This window comes from Molothrus aeneus, chromosome 11 (genome assembly GCF_037042795.1).
Source record: "Molothrus aeneus isolate 106 chromosome 11, BPBGC_Maene_1.0, whole genome shotgun sequence".
Lineage (NCBI taxonomy): Eukaryota > Metazoa > Chordata > Aves > Passeriformes > Icteridae > Molothrus > Molothrus aeneus.
Window position 1 is genome coordinate 785475 of NC_089656.1, and position 21792 is coordinate 807266.

At 41.4% G+C, this 21792-nt stretch overlaps 1 protein-coding gene across 1 annotated transcript in view; it reads right to left on the minus strand.

Annotated features, from left to right (window-relative positions):
* Positions 1 to 21792, minus strand: part of CDH11 (cadherin 11) — an 83636-nt gene that overhangs the window by 42485 nt on the left and 19359 nt on the right. The window lies entirely within an intron of this gene.

Genomic DNA, 21792 nt, shown 5'->3' on the forward strand with positions numbered 1-21792 from the left:
ACTGAAGCCTGGCCTATAAACTACCACAGCAGCCTAAAGAGAGTCTAAAGACAAGCAATTAAATACTACTTATAATTAATAAATAGCGTTTATCTAGAATCACAGAAGTCCAGGTTTGGAAAGGGCCTTAAAGATAACCCAGTGCCACCCATGCCATGGGCAGGGACACCTCCCACCACCCCAGCCCTGTCCAACCTGGAATATTTAAGACTCATTTTTGCTACAATGTTCCCATAACTAAAATGCTTGAGGCCATATCAAAATTCTCTCACATCTCTTTCATGTTATCTATGGAAAAAATCTCTTCTGGCAATGTTATCCCAGACAAGACACACTGTAGTGAAAAAAGGAACAGCTGCAGATGCCATTAACCAGCAAGACGTGCTTTGAACATTTCTAAGTGCTCTAAAGGCATATTAGAAAATTAGTGGGTTTATCATTATGATGGAAAAGGGAGAAGATTATTTTAGGAAGTGGAACTGTCACTAGAGTAGTGAAAAAATACATAAGAGAAGACAAAAAAAAAAAAAAAAAAAAAAACCAAAAACCCAAAAAAAATCACAAACCCAAAAACCCCCCGAACAAGTAAGAGGCGCCTCTGCCTGTAAGAAGTTAATCTACAGCTGTTTCAGTGGTTACAATTCTTTCATAAATAGGGCAGGAAGTTGAGTCAGTCTGGACAAAGGGAGCAGGAACAAAGAAGAAACCTGCTGAATCATTTCTCATGACAAGTCTTGAATTTAAATTGGTACATTAAGGATGGTCACAATTTCCCGGAGCAGTCATCCTCACACCTCATCATTTCACACCTCATCATCCCAGGTGTTTCTGACAATGTCCCCACACAAGTAAAATATAGATAAAATATAATTAATGTGACTGAATGCAAAGGAAATACTCAGTGTGATCTGTTGTTACCTACTGGTACAGACACTGCATTCCTGAGGTTCATTTGAGACCCTGATAGACACTTAAACAGCCCTAACTGAATTCTAGGACTAAGATCCATTCCAGCCAAGGAAACCAGGCTAGATTCCCTACTACCTCCAAATGTATTAACTGAAAATTTCTAGAACTAATTATTTAATTATTAAGAAATAGCCTCTGTAATTTGGGCTGATAGATCCAAGTCAGTAATTTTCTGTAGCGTTTAATTGTTGATGATACCTCATCCGTATCAATCCTTCATTTTATACCCACTCTTCACCCCTGTTAAACCTATCAAGTTTTAATTGCAAAAAACCAGTTCAGCAGCACAGGTGGAATTTCAGAGTTCCCAGCACAAGTGTTGAAAAGGAAACAGGCATTGACTGGCTATTTTATATTCAGTATTGCACAAACATATTTCACTCTTGCTCCACCAAAGAAGAAATAAATTCATGTGGCTTCTGTGGCCCCTCACGACTGCAAATACATTGAGGTTTTTTTAAAAATTTGGGATACACGTGCCATAAAAGCACATCCCTAGACAGTGCATTTTGCTAAGGTTAAGCTCTGTGAAGTGATGATTTGTGTGATGACTGAGCCACTAATATAAAAGCACTTGGTTGGTAAAAGTACTCCACACATTCATGCTATGAAGTACCTATGGCACTTTGAAATAGATTCATTTTGCAGGTATTTTTTTTTTAATAAAGGACCCTTTTGAACTAATTCTCAATTCATATGAATGACTGAAACTGAATAAACTCCCTCATTTTGAGAATTTGTTCAATATCTTTACAGGAAACAACATCTTTATGGATGACTTTGCAGCTCAAGACTCCTTTATGCCCGAGGCATTTGAATTTGCTTGGATAAGGACTTCTCAAAATATCCTCTTAAATATCCCTACCATCCAATTTTTTAAGCTCTTTTGTCTTTAAAAGCCTCAGAGATTTGATAACAGCTACTGCCAGTCCCCACCTGACCTGCAGCTCCATTGACTGCATGGACCTGGCCACCAGCAAAGGCACCAATCATGGAACCACAGAGTGGGCTGGGCTGCAAGCATCTTAAAGAATAAAAGATAATAAATGGCAAATGATCATTTCACTGCCAATCACAGCCTCTATTCTGCAGTCACACTGCATTTCAACAAATATCAGGGGTTACACACTGATACTTTTTGTAGCATTAACCATTATTAGAAGTAAATAAATCTTCATATTAACATCGAGCAAGGAGAAACTCCTCCAGATGTCAATTTTCATTAAAAATATAGTTTGAGACTATTTCCATCCTTGTGATTGTAGACAGAACAGTTTGAGTAATTGATATTTAGGTGTCAGATACCTATTTACTTCCTATTACCATTTCATTTATCAGATGCCTATTACTTACTGTATAATAGTTTTATTTTCCTATTTCCTCTGCAGCTGAATATGCCTTCAGGAGTTCTAATAACTTTATAACGCTTACAAAAGGGCAAAAAGCCAAGGGCCCCCAACTGCTGTATTTACAGAAGGCTGTTTCAAAGTCCAATTACAATTACAAGAAAACTTTAAAAAAAAAAAAATCCATTAAACAGTTGCAATGCTCCAAAGAGATTTGCCACAGTGTCTCCTTGAAGCACACGGCCTGACAAGGGTTTTTGGGGCGACAGAAGCCGCGGCTCAGGGCTGGGGGATGCCGAGCGCCAGGCGGAGCCGCTCGGAAAGGCGGCCGGGAGCGGGGCAGAGCCCGGCCCATTGTCCGCGGGGAAATTACTGCACAATGCCGATGGCAGAGCGGCCCGGGCAGCAGCTGAATCCGGCATTGTCCTCGCACCACAAAAAGATTTGGGAGTCTGAAAAGCAGAGGAACGGAATCTCACAGCTTCTTAGAGTCCCCTCTGAAAGGGCCATTGTAACATCATCATAAATCCTGGGCTCCCCAGGCACTTGACAACTAAAGCGGTGGACAATAGAATTCTTGTGCTGGACAAAACACTCCTTGTCTGCCAAAGCGCTTATCTGCTTCATTTACAAATGTCTTTCATTGTACCCAAATAATTCCCTATTAGAAAGACGATTAGGAACAGCACTAAATAAATATTCACAGCTTTGTGGGCCGTTTGGCAAAGTGAATAAACCAATACAATCGAGGTGCACGCAAAATACGAGATTTATGCCGAGGAAACCCAAAACAACCCCAAAGCTCTGTTTATTTTCATTTTCTCTTTTCCTGATACACTGCACACACATTTGTCCCTCTAAAAAACACCCAGGTACATTACTCTTATCAAAAGAGATGAAAAATATTAGAAATCCACAACAATCTCAAATTGGAGAAAAATTGCATCCAGTGTACCCCTAAAATTAAATATCTCCAGGAGAGCAGTTCCAGAAATAAACTTGGGAGCATATCTGAGAGTTTAATGAAATAGAGACAAATTGCTCACAATCACAAAAGGATTTAAACTGTGGATTTCTAACTGCATATGTTTAGGTCCCACTTACAGAGAAATCCAAAAGCATCAGGGATGAGTTTCTGAAATGAAATGGTGCCAGATTTTTGCAACTCTTTTCAAGCCCAATGAAAATTCTGGTAAATATCACAGAACTGACTGAAAGAGACTAAAATATTCCATAAATATGACACTTCAAAAAGCATTTCTAACACAGTCAGAACTCCATTGCCTCAGGTTTCCACATAAATAGTTATTTGATTACAATTTGCTGGAGAAGCGCCTATGGAAACACAACTGACACCACACACAATGATTAAAGAAAAACCCTAATAATCTAAATTATTGCTTAAGCAAAGAGTGCTGATCATATTCAAAGTGCCAGAGACATCTGCATGGCTGAATTAAAACCTGGAGAAGTCAAAACTTCTTGACTGAATTATTGATCATAAACTACTTATTCAAATCCAATATAGGAACAAAGTTTTTACACAGCCCAGGCCAATGGACTGAGTGGCTCAAGGGCTTTTCCCCCGCTGTGATTAATTATTACAAGCCTACAAAAAATTGCAAGTATTCATGACCTATGAAACAGATTACTCGTATTAAATATTCAGAATGTATGCAATAAACAACATCAATAATGGTCAAATAAAAAAAAAGAAAAAGAAAAGAAGCTAATGTAATTTAAAATAAAAATTATGCAGGTTTGAGCTCACAATCACAAAGGTTTAGGAATATGTGAGCTTTCCATGGTTCTATCATGAATTTGCAGTCTGGCCCTGCCACATGTCACTTAACCTTGGAGCCATTACTGAAAGTGAGCAAAGGCACACTATAAAACATTTCACCTCTGAAAAATGCATAATCCATATAAAACTCAGAGCTCCCACATGCCAGCTGAGGATCTCTGCTGTTTGGGTGCAGAGCTTCCCCATTTCTTCTCTCACTTCTCTCCTCACTGAATAATTAGCTGTTCTAAAGATGTAGGTATAAGTTCTGTCTTAAAATAAAGTTTACACTTGACTTCCCTGATGCTGTTTTTTGGTGTTTGCTGCTCTGTGCTATGCACTACTCAAACTCCCCATTCTCCTGAAGCTGGATCATCTGTATAAATATAATTTGCATGAAATTATTATGATTATTTCTGCAATTTGCATTTCAGGAACACAGTTTCAACAAAATCTGCTTCCTGTCAGCTCTCTGAGTTTTATTCTAGGCCCTAATACACACCACAGCACCACACCACATTTTTATATAGAGTAATCTCTGTTTAGGTATAAAAAAATGGATCTGCACTGGGGTTTAAGTCTCAGTGTACAACAGGGATTATTTAACCCTTCTGGAGAACTCAGATCTGGGGGCCTTGACCAAGGTGATTTTCCTTGGCTGTGTAAAAATTGCTCCTGTGCTAGCCATTATCTTAGCAAGTAAATAAGCTCATGCTTGGAATCACCTTGCAGGAGAAACTGTTTTTCCCTCTGATTCCAGGCAGATGAGCCAAGCAATGGGAATCCCACAGTCAGCAACCAACAGAGCAGCCCAGGGATGGGAAGGGGCTTTGGAGGACACCTGGTCCAACTGCACCGCCGAAAGCAGCTCCAAATTCAAAGCTCATTTAGGTTATTAAGGCTGTCAATTAATGTTTACAGCTGACACCAGCAGCACCAAGGTCTCTGTGTGCACATGGACATGTAAGGGTTCCCATCTTGTGCTGAAATATGGTCAGGTGCAAAGGTACAAAGCAAAGGGCAAGAACTGCAGCAGAAAGGACAGAGAGCAATTTGGATAACCTGCCTTCCCCACACACCCCAGTGACAGGTCTGTTGGCAGGCCAGGGTAACTAACTCTGATTTCAGAGCTGGGGGTGTTTTCCCTGCCCTGTGCTCACTCCTGAGCAGCAGGGACAGGAGCACACGCTGTCCCTGTACCACAGAACCCTGCAGCACCTGAGATGGTTCTGCTGCCTTCTGCTTCCGAGGCAGGGCAGAGCTAATGCCTGTGTGCACACACAGGGCTCAGCCTGGAGGAGCCGTTCTCAACCCAAGAAGCCTGACATAAAATGAGGATCAAAACCAGAATTTGGCTCAAATGTTGTACAGTCCTGTACCTTTGTCCAGGAGGAAAGCTCCTCTCCATTCGAGGGGGATGCCTTGTACAGGACAAAATGTGAGAGCTGCAGAGAAGGTTTCACCCAAACAAGGTTCTGTTCTAAGCAGGTTAAGAGCCTGATTTGCTTTCTTATGAACTATTCTGACTTCATACTCTGCCCAAACATTTCCCCTGGTGCTCCCAACCCTTGTCCACCCACACTGCTGTGGCACAGACAGGGAGCCAGGAGAGCAGAGCAGCTCTGCCAAACCCAGCACCCCAACACCCAGCTGGGAGAGCACAAACCAGGCAGAAAGGAAGCTTAGGAGCAGAGTAGCTGTGTGCTCTTGTGAGAGACAAAACCACATCTCAGTGCTTTGCAGGATGTTAACAGTCTGCAGACTAAAGCCCAAATCTCACCCATCTGAGGCCAAATTACCCAGCAGGACAGAAAATGTTCATGTGGGTTCACAAGGAACAAATTAACCTCCCTCCAAAATCCCTCTGCAAATCACATGAGTGCCCAGTCCTGTGCTCACCCATACAATATGACTTTATCAGCTTTTTCTTGCTTTTGGGTCACAAGGGCCTGGAGGCAAACGATGGGCCCTGGAGGGGGAAGTCTGTATTAATTATCCTCATGCTGCTGCAGCCCCGTCCTACCCAGGTACCAGGAATACAAGTGGATTGGGAGGCCTGCAGGCAGGTGTGTTCTGTCATTTTAAATATCATAAATCAAGCCCTCTGTTTCAATGTTTCCAACTTCCCTGAGCTTCCTCTAAAATCTAAATTTGGAAGCATTTTGGATCCACAGTAAGCAGCTACAGACTTTTTGTGCATACACACTTATATAGATGTATATGCATGTAAATATGAATTAAAAATTATACAAGTTTTTCATGCTTAAATAAATATTTCTATGTAACACACTCCATATAATTCAAATTACCTACATGTGGGAAAAGCACTTCATTTGTACTCTAAAAACTTGACTTTTGATTTCCGTTGTCTAGCAGATTATCTCAAACCTTTGTTCTTGAGCCGCTACCAGTAAAAGGCTCGTATATATTCTCTCTTGGAAAAGCAAATTCTACATGCAGAGCATACCAAATCAGTTCCTGCCAGTGCAGCAGGCACACAGAGCTGCTCTGAAGCCTTCTGAGTCACACTGGAGCTCAGCTTCCACTGGCAGCAGATGTCAGACACCACGGATTGGGAGCTTGTCAGCACTGAAAGATTTTTATGGCAAATTTACCCTACAGTTTTGGGGGCTTTTTTCTGGTTTGCATCCTCCCCTTGCCATTTTCCTATTCTTTGGTGCTTTTCTTCCACTAAACATGAATGGCCAGATCCTTCCTCTAGAGCAAATCCATACCAGAGGCTGTCTTCACTAGCATTTGGTGCTCTATTTATATTATCTTTCAGAAGGCTGTTCTCTATTTCTTTCCTCTGGCTTTCTTCTGCTCTCTTTTATCAATCTCTTCTAGTGATCTGAAAAGAAAACCTAAAAATTGAGAGCCACTAAAGTATATGCTGAATGCCCCCATTAGTCAAGCTGTAGGGGACACTCAGCACAGAAAATAAATTCAACTAACCTTTGGAAAAATCTTTATATAAATGTTCTACAAAATCATCCTGCTGGTTCCAGGTCCACTAGAGACACCCAAGGAAGAATAATTCTGGGACATCAGAGATACCATAAAGGAGAATAGCTCAGAGTCTGCCCAAGAGACTCAAGAGAGACAGAATTCTTTGGTCTCAGGGACATTTTTTTCCTACCTTCTTCCTTTTATTAATAAATAAAGAAAAGAGGAGTTGTTCAAAGCCACCCCAGAGATCTGATGTTTCTGAATTTCTGTGAGCCTCATTCAACTCACTGAATATCTCTGTCAGCCCAGGAAGATTCATTATTCATTCTGGGGACCCTATTGCAAACCCTGCAATGACTCTTCAAACATTTGTAAGGCTTTTAAAAAAGTTTCATTCAGTCTTATTTCTGGACCAAATATATCCCTTTGCCTATTCCTATTCCATTCTCCTCCCAGACTCCCAGAGGTCACAGCTTGTCTAGATCTGGGGAGGGTGGCAGGAAGGGAAAATGGATTGTAAATTCATTTTAGGTCACCCAGAAGCCATTCTGTCTCTGTCCTTCCTCACTGGCTTTTCCTTATTTCCTTTTGTGTTTCCTCAAAGGACATTACACACTTGGCTTCTCAATCAAGGACAAGGCAATGTCAAGCACATTAATTTGTCCATGAAGCAGTCTTTAAGTGTGGACAAAAGAAAGCCTAAAGAAGTGCAGACAGACAAGATAAACATTACTGATTCAAAAAGGAAAACAACCCCCAAATCTTCTTCAACTGGTAATTTCAGTTTTCAGGACTGAACAATACTGAGCAACGGATATTTTGATACTGTAATAATATCATTTATTTGTATATATATATTATATACACACATATATATTTTTATGTATATTATATATATGTATATAATTTTTAAGAAATATCTATTAAAATTAAGAAATATCCATTAAAAACAGAGCTAAATACTCAGTGAGTAAGAACTTGGGAGATGAGAAAGGACTAGGAGCATTTCTTGATGCCTGCTGTGCAGTTCTTACTCACAGCTAATAGAGTTTTGCAGAATTTCAGCAACATTTATAGCAAGGATGACATGATTTTCCACCACCTATCATTTCAGGATATCACTCCAGAAATTACAATACACTAATATTTTTTATGGAGTTACTTTGTTATTTGCTAACCTGCCTTCCCATCTGTTCTTGGAGCTGTAACTTGAGCACATATCTGTATTTCAGCTGCAGCAGGTAATGACATGTTCATAACACCAAAGTTCACAGCCAAAATGAACCAGAATAGTTGACAATATTAATATTTAACATTTGTCTGCTCTTCATTATGCCGCCCAAAGCTTTAATTTTCTGTGGTGTAATTATAACAAGCTATAAGCAAGTGCATTAGGAGGTTGCTTACAAACAATGGTTGTGAAGTAGAAATACACACAACCAAACAATAACAGTGCAAGTGCTCTGTTATTCCAGAGAAACTGCACAATTAGGGAAAAATTCCTGCTGGTATCTGTCAGTGATATTGCCTGGTGGAGATAGTCCTAGGTGCTGTAGGCAGTTCTTTAAATAACAATAAATGAGCTCCAAGGTACCACTGGCAATCATGTGCTAAACTTATATTCAACCAGCAAGAGGATATGTTTAGGAAAATAAAAGGATCATTAAAAAAACAAAACAAAACAAAGATGAAACAAAGACGAAACAAAAACAACAAAAAACAACACTAACAAAGCAACAAACCCTCACTGGCCAGATGCTGAGAGCCTGTCTCCACTGTTTCACCAGATTTCAGAACTTCTCCCTAAGTTTCAATGGCTTTTATTTGGGATTGAGCAAGCAGTGCCCGGTGTTAACATCCTTAGAGAAAAAGGAAGACTGCATGGAAATAACTTCCCTGGGAGCTGGGCAGGGGCTGAGCCTGGAGCAAAGGAGGCTCAGGGGCCCTTGTGGCTCTGCACAGCTCCTGCCAGGAGGGCACAGCCGGGGGGGCCGGGCTGTGCTCCAGGGAACAGGGACAGGAGCAGAGGGAACGGCCTCAGGCTGGGCCAGGGCAGCTCAGGGTGGGCACAGCAGGAATTTCCCCATGGAAAGGGGGCTCAGGAACTGCCCAGAGGGGTTTGCAGTGCCCATCCCTGGAGTGTCCCAGGAAGGGCTGGAGGTGGCACTCAGGGCTCTGGGCTGGGGACAGGGTGGGCATGGGCACAGCTGGGACTCCATGGGCTGGGAGGGCTTGTCCAGGCTAAATAATTTTACGATTCCATGATTCTAATTACTAATAAAAGTCAAAGATAGCTTTATAATAATGGAGTCACTTTACCAGCTGTGCAGAAATGTGACTCTCCCCAAAAGCACAGAAAAGCCTGTTTGCCAAAGGCTTGTCTAAAATAGATAAGTGCAATAATTCTCACACAGCAGTAACATTTTTCCTTTTCAGCTGAATTGGACAGGGGTGGAAGAATGTTCTAGGCCATAACCGAAGCCTTCTGGGTGGCCTTGGGCAGCTTTGCTGGGAGTGTCTCCACAGGGCACTGCTGGCAGATGTGAGCTCTTCCTGCCCGAGCTGCAGTTTGAGCTGAAGCTGCACCAGCATGCTCAGCACGGTGTGCCCGGGCACAGGGGCACAGGGGCACAGGGGCACAGGGCTGCTGATCAGAGCTGCTGATCCAGCCCTGGCACGGGGACAAGCACGGGGCTGGGCTCAGGTGCCATCTGCCAACAGCAGGCTTTGTCAACACGGGCTCTGCTCCTCAGCGCCAGGAGCTGGAGACAGCAATTAACGCCTGGGTCTGGGAGCGGCCGGGCAGGGGAGGGAATTCACTCTCACAGCCAACGCCGAGATGCTCTAAACCCAGAATGAGATGGCCATATAATTATTTCTTCAGGGAGCCAACCTTTTTCCATATGTGTGCTGTGGAACTGAGCCAAACTGAAGCTGTCTGCACACTTAATGTTCAATTTGGTGAGCTCTCCACTTGGAGAACGTAAACACACACTCATGTCTGTGCTATCAGCTTCGAGTTCGTGAGACTTATGAGTACTTGACAGCTCAACATGGCTAAACAAACCTGTTATTTCATTTTCAGATAGTGTCAACCGGAGTTACAGGGAAACAAGCCCCCTGAGTTTACCTGAGAGTGTGGACAACTCAGCTTCAACACCTTCCTGGTGCTCCAGTCACAGAAATGATAATTACACTGCAGCCCTTTCTAACAGACAGCATTCTGCATGCTAAATTGTGGCTGAACACTTCACAAAATTCATTTGAGAGGTTCTAAACGCCAATAATAAGCTTCCCCACTCCCTTTCAAAAAAAGAAATCTAGTTATTCATTCTGTCAATCTCATGCAAGATGTTCATTGTTTTTACATAATTGTTTTCTTATTACTGTAACGGCAGTGCCCAGAAAAAAAAAAAGCATGAGGAAAAAACCACAGAAACTCCACTAAATGTTGGATTTTTTCTTTCTTAGTTTGCATTTTAATCAAAGGCTGGGTTTATGTTCTTATCTTTCAGGGCACAGAAACTGCCCCAGCCACACTGGAAAAAACAAACCTCACCACATCAAGACAGTATAATTTTATGAGCAATTATATAAATTACCTTCCAAAATATTTTGTGAAGAAACATCTTGTGGTATTGAGAAACATCCACTGCTGTAACTCAAAAGGTCAAGGTTTCAGGGTCTAAAACACTGCACATCCACAAATCTGGTACAATGGACTGAGACAAAAGTGACCAAAAGTCGTAACTTGGAGAGTAAGATCTGGTGTTTCATCAGAAAGATGAAGAAAGAAATCTGGAGGAGTACCCAAGGCACAGTCACTGCTCTTCCTTCTCTTTGTGATAATCCACAATTTCACCCAGCTGGCCTGGAGCAGCCTCTGAGACACAAAAACCTCCAGAGCTGGACTTAAGGACATAGATGTTCCCAGGTGCCTTAGGAACAGGGAGGAAAATGCACATTATCAGGGAGATGAAGCACAGGCAGCCAGAAGCTGAGCTGTGGACCTGGTTTTTACCCTTCTGGTTGCTTTGTGCCATTGAGATTTCCAGGGCTGGAATTACTTCAGAACAGCACAGGAATATTTCAATTAATTAAAAATAATAGTTAGGAGGAGGAAATAGGAGGAAAGGACATTTACAGGGAAGAAGAAAAGTGATCCGAGGCATCAAAGATTTTTTTGAGCACAAATTCTATTGGCAGTCCAATGCCTTTGTACAAATAAATCATTTTGACTTGGAAAAAACGTGAGATCCTGTACATTTGAAGATCTCCCCCTATATCAGCAAACTCAAACCCTATAGTTAAGAAGTAATAAACCCACATCTGCAATGAAAGTGCAATTATTCAGCACTGTTCAGCAAATGTAATTTATTTTAATTGTCAAAACCAGAGCCAGCACTGGGTTAATGCTCTACAGAGAAAACCTTCCCAGCTACCCAAGCTCCTGGGTGTACAGAGCTGCCTGAAGATCCTTTGGGACATCCCCAGCTCAGAGCCACCACATCTCACCCTCCCTGGATTTCCCCATCTGCCACTTTTAGGAACAACCTGTGGGCTCTCTCATGGCACAGCAGGGGCTGTACAGGACCCCAGGCATCCCAAACTCAGCTCTGAGCAGAACAGAGCAACTCACCAAACAGAGAGACAAGTTTAGCTGTCTTGAGGAATTAAAAAAAAAAGGATCCTTAAAAATGAAGCCAGCAATCTTGGAAGAGCCAGCAGGCTCCCATGTCAGCCATATGCCTTCATATGTCTGTTCTGGGGGAGTGTTACAGCTCCTGCTGTTCCATTCTTCACTTTTTAAAGGAAATGTTACAAGGCCACAAGGACTCACAAACATTTGTTGACATTTCTTCTGGGTCAGCCTTAGGAGGCCTGCAAGAATTTAAACATATGGCAGTATTTAGCTGTGTGAGGGAATGGGTTGTTTCGGAGAAAAGCAGTATTTAGTTGCAAAACAGTTTAATCTACCATAAAGGTTTTAAATTTTTTGGCCCAAATCCAAACTTTTTCTCATTATAGTTTCCACATTATATTTTTAAAGCAATAGCAGCTTAGCCACTGAGCTGGTATTGAGAAATACTGTGATACTTCACAATGTTTTCTACTGCCTTCCACACAAATAATACCTTGATCTGATCAAACAGATTTGATATGTACTTAGATTTAAAGAGGGGGAGAAAAGAAGAGATAATTTGAGCACTAAAATGAAGCTTATTGCCCACACTTAAAGGACATGGAACCTTTGTATTTTGAACCACATGATGAAATTAGCTGGGTTTTCAGCATGTTTCAGTGGCCGTACATATGCATTTGCAAGGCAGAAAAATGAGATTTGCAAGGCTTTGTCTTGTTCTTCAGCTCCCATTGCTGTCAGTCAGCTGCGAGCAAAGGCACAGCAGCTCCCTGGCTGACACTCGTTAGGTCTGGCTGGTAAAAGAAATACATTGCACATCAGGAGCTGAGCTGAGGTTTGTCTGAAATAATGTAAAAAGGGCAGCACAATATTAAACTTCCTCAAAACCACACTGGGAGCACACCTGACCCAGCTGCAGGGCAGGGAAGGACCAAAGGCAAGGTACAGCCTCTTTTGCCTTCACTGCTGGTTTCCTGCAACACAAAGCTCAAGGAGGGCAGGGTTAGAGCAGATATGGGAGAGAAATTCTTCCCTTCCCCCCTGGCAGGGTGGGCAGGCCCTGGCACAGGGTGCCCAGAGCAGCTGGGGCTGCCCCTGGATCCCTGGCAGTGCCCAAGGCCAGGTTGGACACTGGGGCTGGAGCAGCCTGGGACAGTGGAAGGTGTCCCTGCCATGGCAGGGGTGGCACTGGGTGGGATTTATTATCCCAACCCAACCCATTCTGGGATTCTGTGGTTACAGCTCACAGCCAAAAGAGCTCCTGCCACTCTTTTCCCTTCCACAATCTTGTCTGTAAATTGTATAGCACAATATTTAAAATGAGCACTTTAAGCAGCTGGAAAGGAAGATCTTGCACGGGAAACAAGGATGCAAGAGCCACTCTCTGTTTATTTTTTTTTCCCAAGCTGTAGAGCAGACATGGTTTTTAAAATGAAGAGTGGATCCAGAAATTATGCTCTTATAAAATGTTCTGTTAATTAACATCTACTCGAGCACATGAACTAACATGAACCAGGAGGAGACAAAGGCCTCTGGTTTTGAACAACATTTTGGAGCCTCAGAAGGAACCCAAGATTACTTTGCTGGAAAAATTTATGAGAAAATCATGTATGAATGACTGAGATGGATGCAGAAATTTTATAGGAATTATGAGAGAACAGCAAAAATGTCTAATTTTAACAAGTAAATTGCACAAATAAATAAAACCTCTGGATGAGAAAGTTCAAAAAAGAGAGGCAGAATTTCCTTGGGGGTTCATCAGCTGGCAGCAGGCAGGGTCTAGGTGCATCACCTGTGCTGTCAGTCAGATGAAGGGAAGTTCCTTATAGGTCTTATTTTAACTCAATTATAGGCTGGAAAACCATCAAACATTCTGAAATTTAAAATAAGTCAGAGGAGAAACGTCTGTCATTACAATTTTGTGTGGACATAAAAATGATGTGAATAAAACTTCAAGGGAAGTTACTTTTATCCAACTTTCACAGTCTCAACCAAACTATCACCCAAATTTGGTTAGAGGGGTCACTGTCCAAAACGCTGGAGATTGTGCAGCCCTTAAGAAACAGAGCACGTCCCATCTTCTAAAACTTTGCAAAAAAAAGTTTATATAATCTTGCTAAAATTAAGTTGACATTTCCTAAAAGTTACCCGCTTACATTTAACCTTTATCCAAAATTACCTTTTATTCTAAACTCTTTAATAATAAAATGCATGAGGCATTAAGGGAAGGTAAAAGCTGAATTTCAGAATCCAGTTATCAGTAGTGATCACAACCAGGAAAATGAAAGTTACTCTAAGAAAGTTCCAGTAACTCCAGAGGAAACAAAATCAAAAACCCACTAATTTTTGGTCACCACATAACAAATACTAAAACTTGGGAGAGATTTGAAATTAAAAGCTGAATTGGACAATGATGGAAGGCCCTGACTACAGAAGATATTGAAGGGTATGAAGAATCTGGCGACCTTGATGGAAATAACTGGAAAGTATTAATTAAATGCTCATGTGATTAAGTAAATAAAAATTAAAAGGTGAAAACAGTCTAAGGCTGCAGTGCTTATCTTGCAGTTGAATTCCAAGCTTAAGAATTTGTGAGCCAGGTAGATCAAAAGATGTATCAGCAACACAGGAAAAACAACAAAACAATGAACAAAAGGCACCTTATGACTCATTCAGATGTCAGGGAGAAAAGGGCATCAGAGACTCGAAAGCATCAGCTTGCAACAAATAAATAAAAGGTTAAAAATAAGTTTTGTGCATTAAAAACCCATCAGGAAGGCTTAGCTGCAAACTTTCTGATACCTTAATGGCAAGGGTGGACAGCTTTAATCAAAAGCTGGGAATTGTTAGGCAATGTTTATAATGAATTTTTTCTACAAGCACTTGGTGTTAAAACCACATTTTCTCAACTTCATGACAGAAGGCAAGACCCACAAGTTCATTTTCATCTTTGGGTGAGGGAAACAATGTAAGCATTTTAAGTTCCCCGTTGTTATGGAAAAAAGGCTTGTTAGATTCTTGAGTCCATTGACATTTTTAAGTAGGCAAAAAAGAGATGGATTCATTTCTGGATCTGGAACACAAACAAATGTAAAAATAACTGTGAGCATGGAACAGCAAGGCTGAGTGGGGGACCTTACAGGAGTGGCAGTTTCTGCTGGGATGCTGAGGGTTTTCTCAGAGTGGTGAACGTGGTGGTGGTCCTGGTTGAGCTTGACGATCTTAAAGGACTTTTCCAAACTTAATGATTCTGTGATTTTATGACTAAAAGCAGAACCATGGATTTCACTGCTCTGCCTTACAGAGATGAGCAGCTGTGCCTTGGACTCCTGGATACCATTTCAGCCATCAGCTGTGATGAGAACCTCACTCCGACCCCCTGAGAGCAAAGTTTGCCTCTATTTAGCTGCTTGCCCCACGTAATTAATTCTTTTTCCATGGTAAGAAAATGAAAGTAGTCTGATGCACTCATGAGCCATTTTAAAAGCTGTGCAAATATTCTCAAAACACTATAAATATTCATTTCAGATTAAAACATTTTGATCAAATTCACACACTTTCAGGTCCTATATCTGCAAATGCTTCCCTGAATCCATATTATCAAGTGCATTTGCTGAAACAGCATATTTTGTGTAACTACTCACAGCAGCCTTTCAAGTTGTCATTGCTAATATTCCTGTCAGGATCCAAACTCCAAGAACTACACATCTATTTAGGAAACTGAAGGTTGTCACACATCACTTGTACATCACATCAACCCAGCTCAAAATGCAAAGAGCTCACAGAAAAACCCCAAATAAACACAATTTCACCAACAATGTATGTCAGTGACCTTGTGCAAATAGTCAAGTGAGGTGAGAAAAGTTGATCACATACACAAATCCTCACTGAGATTAACTAATTTTCAATTACTATGTCAGCATGTAATTATTGCATGAAAATACCGCAAATGGAAAAGCAGGATGACCTTTACTAGATGAATTCTTGTAATAAATTAAGTAATGCTATTAAAATAATCCAAAAAAATTACTGTATGTTCTTAATTACACCAAATCAGCATATTTTTCTTAGAGTCATAGAATCATTGAATGGTTTGGGTTGGAGGGTAGGTTAAAGCCCACTCAGTGCCACCCCTGCCATGGCAGGGACACCTTCCACTGTCCCAGGCTGCTCCCAGCCCCAATGTCCAACCTGGCCTTGGGCACTGCCAGGGATGCAGGGGCAGCCCCAGCTGCCAGGGCCTGCCCACCCTGCCAGGGAACAATTCCCAAGATCCCATCCAGCCCTGCCCTCTGGCACTGGGAGCCATTCCCTGTCACATCCACATGTTTAATTTTAACACATAAATTCTGAGGAAAGGAGAATGCATGACCATGATTTTATGGCAAGGTAGGAGCATCTGTTTGGATAAACCATAATAATCACAGTTAGAATTTCTCATTAGCTCCATCCAGTTGAACACCCAACAGTTCTGCTGTCAAATCCAAACTAATTGTATCCCAATTTACAGCAATCATTAGCTCCAATTAGCAAACATGATGGCTGTCTCAATGACAAACAACACTGTGAGGTTTTGTAACTCTCCCCACTTGGGCTGAAATACAGGTTTGGTCAAGATTTCGTCCATTGATATGAAGCCTAATAAGATATATTATCTCTAGCATTACTTTTATTATTCAACAATATAAATGGCTTTGCTGCACTGAAGTAACAAACATCATGAGAGGCAACCAGGTGACTTCTGATTTATACTCAGATTTTAGATCCACAAAATTAGGGAAAAGGAGACAATCTGAGCACAAGTTCAGCTCATTAGAAGAATTATTAAGAGCTGAAGCCATGCTGGTGTATTATTCTGCACTCCTGGTAAGATGTGAGCAGAAGCTCAGGCTGCTATTGGAGTATCTCTGCAGTATTTAGCAAGCACTCCATCCTCCTTCATCACCATTTAGTACCTCTCCAAATGAACAACACACAGCTAAAGAGTAGATTCTTCCTGGTCTTGGGAAGGAAGAATGGCAATTCAATAAAATGATGTTAACTTTTTTCTTGCCTTGCATTAAATACGTTTTCAGTACCAGTTTTAGGTCAGATTTTTAGCTGGAGGTAAAACACCCTGTAACTGCTCCCAGTTTAAGCAGGGCTCAGGATGAACCAGCTCCAGCTGGAGGGAAGGCAGGATGGGGCTCACAGGTCTTTAGGAAGAGCACAGCTTTTTCTGGATGGCCAAAATGCCATTCCAGCATCTCATCAGTACAGCTGCTGTGCCTAGGCCTTTCATCCCTAACTCAGCAAGTTTTAAATGCCTTAAAATTTTCATGTTCTTTTATTTTTCACAGCCTTAAGTATCTTCTGTGCATCTGCACTGGTAACTCTTTTGTGTTGACCTAACTCACTTCCTAAGTCCTAAATCCCAAAACCAAAGAACACGTTTTGCTTAATTCACGGGCCTTTTGTATGTAGAGAAGGTGACAACAACTAATAAAATCCAAAGCAGTCTATGAAATACAGAGCAGGAAAGGAAACGGAATATAAAACATTGAGTCAGAACTCTCTCCTATATACAGAGAGTAGAAACCAAAACTGCAGCACATTTCATTAAATGTAACTTTTGGAGAAAGAAGAACAAACAAACAGAACAGAAAATCGTGGTAAAGACAATATTGCCATAAGAGTATATATTACTATATATACTATACAGTAATATATACAATATATGAGGATATTCTTTATATGTTTACCTAGTACTTTTCTCAACCTACCAGCAAAGAAATGATTGGTGTCAGCTGATCCTTACCCTGTATTTGTACTCCATCCCCCCAGTATAAACTCACAGTTTCATTGCTAATAAACCAAAAATGCTGAAAGGGAAATAGCCCCACAAAGGCTCCAATGGAAAGGAATGCTCCTTACATTTGTATCTCCCATCCCTTGCATCTTTTTTCCCCTTGAACATCTGCCTTGGTGTCTCATCCTTGCTCAGCAGCTCGAGCCTGTCTCAACCCACAGCACCAGCCAGAGCTCTGACCTAAAGAAAAGCCAGGCAGCTGAGTCTGAAAGAAGCCTGGCAGATCCCTCAGCTATCAGCAATAATGAAGAGCTTTCTGCACAGCTGAGAGAGGCTCTAGAGCCACTGCTGGGAAATTTCTTGGTGGGTGAGAAGCCAGAGGGTGCAGCAGTATCCTCATGTAACTGCTGTGGGCAGACTCAGACACACACCTGGGAGAGAGGTTTGAGAACTTTCTGTAGTTATTTTTGTCCTACCTCTCCATAAACAGTCCTGTTTTCAGAAAAACACCACAGGCCTGGAGTAAGTATGTTCTGCACGTAGGAGCTTATACAGAGGAAAATGGAAATGGTGCTTTGCCCTGAGGATTGTTGCACACGGTGCATGAATGACACATTGTTCACCAGCAATTAGCGGTGTTTTCAAGCTATGAAGTGCTTTATTTTGCTAATTTAAAATGATGGAGCTAGTGAGATACAGCTCCTGAAGGTTCTGAACTGAAGGACACTGCTGGTCACTGTAACATCCACAAGCTTTTAGGTTAGCACACAGCTTTTATGTAAGAAAAGTCTTTATCCATTTTAGATTACTTAGATTGGAAACTCTTCCTGCCTTGACAGAAGGACCTATCTCCCTAAAGCCTCTAGATTTCTAAAACCATGTGCAAACCTATTCCAAGAGATGGGCACAGCCACCTGGGATGGTGTAAAGAGATGAATGGCCTGGATAAAGGCCATAAAACAAGTCACTAAAGGAATCCACAGTGGTAGGAAGAAAACCTACATTTTTTTACTCAGATGTCTCTAGATTAGCAAATGTGACATTAACCATATAGTCTATCAATCTTTTCTGTCAGATTTTACAAGACCTTAAATCCCTTGCACTGACACCTCTCTGTGTTGGTGATAACAGTGTTTCTTTAAAATTGCGACTCTAGAAATAATGTCTAAAAAATAGCAGAAACTTTAGAGATGTCTAAATTAGCAATGTCTCACTTTCTCTAGCTCCTTGAAAATTTGGGTTCAGCCTACATCAGAGCTGCCTCAGCCCCTCCTGACAGTGTAAGACAAAAACCTGAGAAGTTTTTCATCTGGCAGAACCCAAGTCCTTTCTGCCGTATGAGTTTTATCCATGAGCTGATAAAAGCATTTCTTTGCCAGCACATGCTGTGCTTAAAATAAGGAGTGTTGTTGATACAGCTATCCTGGCAGAACTCTATCAGCAAACACTTTCTGCTGCAGAACAGGACCCAAAACATATCTTCTTCATGAGAATTTTTTTTTCTTTTTGAAGTTCGAACCACAAAATACTCCACGCTTGGAGCAGACGGTGTGGTGAGAGTACATTTCTTTAGGAGATAATGTCTCCATTTGAAGAAAATTCTGTTTCCTGCCACTGTCCTGACCTAAAACTAATTACAAATAGTAATGTTAAAAACAGGAATCATCTCAGACCTCTGACCTGTGAAGTCCACCTCTATTCCACAGCTCCATGGGTCTGTGCTAGTGGATTTTCTCTGTTCCCATCCCTCTGAACAGAGCTACTACTGCTGTTACACAAAGCAAAGGCTCTCCCACCAACTGCACGCACATTTCCATGTGCGCCTTCCAAGATATCCACATATTCTCCTACAGAGAAACAAGAGGCAGACAAAGAAATAAATTTGGCAAGTAGTGTCAACTGAGTCCAACTGACACCATGTGGGTGTCAGCAGTTCCTCTGAAGTTCAATCTTGTGTCTTACCCGAAGACAGATTTGCTGGTGCCTGAAAACTGTTACATGAGTCATTTACTAAGAATACTAAGGGATGGAATTAATTTTCTTCTGAATTAAAAATTCAAGTTTTTTTTCTTCCAGGAAATAAGTAGCTAAAATTACAGCAAGTCTGTCGCTTTATGATTTTTGCCTGTTTTAGCATCTGAGAAACCATCACTTCAAGGTAGTAAATGTCCTTTCTTTTCTGCATTAAGGATGCAACTATTGGATTTATGAGCAAAATAGATACCTGACAACATTATCCTAAAAGAACCTGGAGAAAATAATAACAGTTCAAGAATAAGAAAAATAAATATTGCAATTCTATACCTTAGTATCTGAAGAAAATACTTGAAAGAAATTACTATCCTGTATTAATTTAATGTTCTTTCTTTTGAAAATCTTAATGGTTCCTTGAGATATTATTGCAGAGTTTTATCTGAATTTTGTCTCATTCTGTGGTACTCTCACACGTCCTCAAGGAACATTTTACTACAGGAATAAAATTGTTCCATTTCCTCTATTTAAAATGAAGAAACAAGTAATCAGAACTGAAATAGTCATATTGAAGTAGTAGGAAAAGAACAAATGAAATAAAGGGAACATCTTGTGAACTGACACACTTTGAGGAATTTTTACAAAATTTATTCTTAAACTGTAAAGACAAGACTATGGATTTCACTAGAGGTCCAATATACATGCCTTGGTTTTCCCAGCCTCTGTGGGAATTGAACAAACATGCAATATTTAATTTGAAAGAGTACAACAGATATTTTATACAGAAAAAACATTGTAAATAGAATTTGCCTTCTCTGATCCAAAAGATGGCAAATAAATCTGAACAGGATGATTATAAAAAACGAATTCCACTCTTTATTTTAATTTATCAGAATCTTTTAAGAAAAGTTTTGGTGTTCCTTCACTCAAAGGCCCCCATTCCAGTGGTGTTTCCTCCAAGAGACTTTACAAGGAGCAACTGATTCAGGATGTTGTTTGGGGTGGGGCTCAGGAATAACCTGGTTTGGAGGGGTCAGTGCAGGTTCAGGCAATGAAATCTTGTGCAGCTGAGCTGGGGGGCTGTGACAGCTTCATTGTGATCATTCCTCAGGAGAAACTCCTCTGAGGAGCGCTTGGGCTGGTGCCACCTGAGGGCTGTGGCAGGAGAAATCCAACACTCCTCACTCACTGCCTTGGGCAAACCACGGCCTCTTCAAAAGCCGCTGACGCTGTTTGGTTCTGAGGATTTAAACTGGCTGGTTTAGTGTTTTGCACAACATTTACTACTCTCAAAATGTTTAAGTATGTAATCGTGCTTGAAATAATTAGAATTACGGGAGGGAGAGAGAGAGAGAGCAAGGAAGAAAGAAAGGAAGGAAGGAAGTGGCGGAAGGAAGGAAGTGGCGGAAGGAAGTGGCGGAAGGAAGGAAGTGGCGGAAGGAAGGAAGTGGCGGAAGGAAGGAAGTGGCGGAAGGAAGGAAGTGGCGGAAGGAAGGAAGTGGCGGAAGGAAGGAAGTGGCGGAAGGAAGTGGCGGAAGGAAGTGGCGGAAGGAAGTGGCGGAAGGAAGTGGCGGAAGGAAGTGGCGGAAGGAAGTGGCGGAAGGAAGTGGCGGAAGGATGCAAACCCAACCACAAAAGGAGGATCCCTGTGGATCCCTGTATTAAGTGTCCTGGAAACCCTGAACTGAGGTTGGGAATCCACTGTATGTGGCACTGTGAACCCTCAGACCTGAGCCAGGTCAGCAGGAAGAATCTCATGGAGCTGAAGGAAATCAAGAATGTGAAAAGGGAATCCATGGTGTGAGGATATTGAAAAATGGGCAGTAGAGACATGGGATAAAAGATCCAGGCACTGAAAAGGTGGGAGATGAAGCAACATTGGGGTGAAAATTTATAAAGAAGAATGAATTTTATATCTGTCTTTCATCTGAGAAAGGGCATATGGAGCAAAGAGGATCCATGTTCTTCTTGCCTCTGGCACTGCTCAGTCTATTTTACATTTAAGCTCTTAGGATGGAGCCCATAAAGAGCTTCCTGCAGGGTCAAACTTTACATGAAACAAAGGCTCTAGGTGCAACACCTCCATGATCTCTGTCTTTACCTGCATTTAACCCTACTAACCATCCTCAAAAGTTCAGATGCCTTCCACACAAGTATGTGCTGGGATTCCTTTGATATCCGAGAATATACAAAGTTGCTTATCATCCCCATCCTAATGCTGTAACCTGCCCAAAATTCACTGAAAGTATTTCAGAAAAGAGAATCAAGGAACTGGTATTGGTAATGCCCCTGCATGAATCATATATGAAGTGAAGGGTCCTTTTCCCCTCAAATCACAAGAAAT